This window comes from Garra rufa, chromosome 3 (assembly GCF_049309525.1).
Source record: "Garra rufa chromosome 3, GarRuf1.0, whole genome shotgun sequence".
Classification (NCBI taxonomy): domain Eukaryota; kingdom Metazoa; phylum Chordata; class Actinopteri; order Cypriniformes; family Cyprinidae; genus Garra; species Garra rufa.
This window is the reverse complement of record NC_133363.1, coordinates 170,622-173,232: the sequence shown is the minus strand read 5'-3', so window position 1 is coordinate 173,232 and position 2,611 is coordinate 170,622.

Here is a 2,611-nt window from a genome sequence, read left to right as displayed (position 1 = left end):
TGATCTTTTGTACTCATGAATTCCCCTCCTTAATTATGTATTTGACCTCATTTATGGAGGTGGTAGCGCATTCCGCCGGCCTTATAGAGCCTGGCAGGATGCGCTACCTTTGTGAAAAACTAGTCTGGCCAGCAGGGGGGGCTCTTTCCCTGACATGTACCTATGGGGTCAAACGTCCTAATACAACGAGGCAGATTCCAGGCCGGGAAAAGGAGCAAATGTTTTTATGAAACCTTAATCCGGTCCCTGTAAAAAGGAGTGTCCTTCGCATGAGGCATTAAACTGGCCTCCTGACTTTCTGTGGTCATTAATTCTCTACCTTACTTATGAGTTTGACCTCATTTATGGAGGTGGTAGCGCATTCCGCCGGCCTGATTGAACCAGGCAGGATGCGCTACCCCTCTATCAGAGCAGCTTCATTTAACCGAAAAGAACAAGTTCAACTGTTGCTTGCAGTAGTCAGATTCTGGTTGCTCTCTGAAGCTAAGCAGGCCCAAGTCTACTCTATGCAAGTATGGGAGAACCTTTGTGCAAAACTAGCTTCCTGCTGGAGATAGTTTTAGTCCAGCCAGCAGAGGTTGCTCATTCCCTGACATGTACTTTTGGTTCCAAAAGTCCAGATATACAAAAATGACTTCTGCGGTGGAAGGCTTTTGATGAAGCATTAAACCGCCCTATGTAAAAATGAGTATCCTTCGGATGAGGCATTAAACAGGCCTCCTGACTTTCTGTGGTCATTAATTACCTACCTTAATGATGAATTTGACCTCATTTATGGAGGTGGTAGCGCAATCTGCCGGCCTTATAGAGCCTGGCAGGATGCGCTACCTTTGTGAAAAGCTAGTCTGGCCAGCATGGGGTGCTCTTTTCCTGTCATGTACCTATGGGATCAAAAGCCCTAATACAACGAGGCAGATTCCGGGCCTTGAAAAGGAGCAAATGTTTTTTTGAAACCTGAATCCAGCCCTTGTAAAAAGAAGCATCTTTCGGATGAGGCAATAAACTGGCCTCCTGACCTTTAGTGCTCATGAATTCCCCTCCTTAATTATGAATTTGACCTCATTTATGGAGGTGGTAGCGCATTCCGCTGGCCTTATAGAGCCTGGCAGGATGCGCTACCTTTGTGAAAAACTAGTCTGGCCAGCCGGGAGGGCTCTTTCCCTGACATGTACTTATGGGTAAAAAAGTCCTAATACAACGAGGCAGATTCCAGGCCGTGAAAAGGAGCAAATGTTTGATGAAACCTTAATCCGGTCCCTGTAAAAAGGAGTGTCCTTCGCATGAGGCATTAAACTGGCCTCCTGACTTTCTGTGGTCATTAATTCTCTACCTTACTTATGAGTTTGACCTCATTTATGGAGGTGGTAGCGCATTCCGCCGGCCTGATTGAACCAGGCAGGATGCGCTACCCATCTATCAGAGCAGCTTCATTTAACCGAAAAGAACAAGTTCAACTGTTGCTTGCAGTAGTCAGATTCTCGTTGCTCTCTGAAGCTAAGCAGGCCCAAGTCTACTTTATGCAAGTATGGGAGACCCTTTGTGCAAAACTAGCTTCCTGCTGGAGATAGTTTTAGTCCAGCCAGCAGAGGTTGCTCATTCCCTGACATGTACTTTCGGTTCCAAAAGTCCAGATATACAAAAATGACTTCTGCGGTGGAAGGCTTTTGATGAAGCATTAAACCGCCCTATGTAAAAATGAGTATCCTTCGGATGAGGCATTAAACAGGCCTCCTGACTTTCTGTGGTCATTAATTCCCTACCTTAATGATGAATTTGACCTCATTTATGGAGGTGGTAGCGCAATCTGCCGGCCTTATAGAGCCTGGCAGGATGCGCTACCTTTGTGAAAAGCTAGTCTGGCCAGCATGGGGTGCTCTTTTCCTGTCATGTACCTATGGGATCAAAAGCCCTAATACAACGAGGCAGATTCCGGGCCTTGAAAAGGAGCAAATGTTTTTTTAAAAACCTGAATCCAGCCCTTGTAAAAAGAAGCATCTTTCGGATGAGGCAATAAACTGGCCTCCTGACCTTTAGTGCTCATGAATTCCCCTCCTTAATTATGAATTTGACCTCATTTATGGAGGTGGTAGCGCATTCCGCTGGCCTTATAGAGCCTGGCAGGATGCGCTACCTTTGTGAAAAACTAGTCTGGCCAGCAGGGAGGGCTCTTTCCCTGACATGTACTTATGGGTAAAAAAGTCCTAATACAACGAGGCAGATTCCAGGCCGTGAAAAGGAGCAAATGTTTGATGAAACCTTAATCCGGCAGCTGTAAAAATGAGCGTCCTTCGGATGAGGCAATAATCTGGCCTCCTGATCGTTTGTACTCATGAATTCCCCTCCTTAATTATGTATTTGACCTCATTTATGGAGGTGGTAGCGCATTCCGCCGGCCTTATAGAGCCTGGCAGGATGCGCTACCTTTGTGAAAAACTAGTCTGGCCAGCAGGGGGGGCTCTTTCCCTGACATGTACCTATGGGGTCAAACGTCCTAATACAACGAGGCAGATTCCAGGCCGTGAAAAGGAGCAAATGTTTTTCTGAAACCTTAATCCGGACCCTGTAAAAAGGAGTGTCCTTCACATGAGGCATTAAACTGGCCTCCTGACTT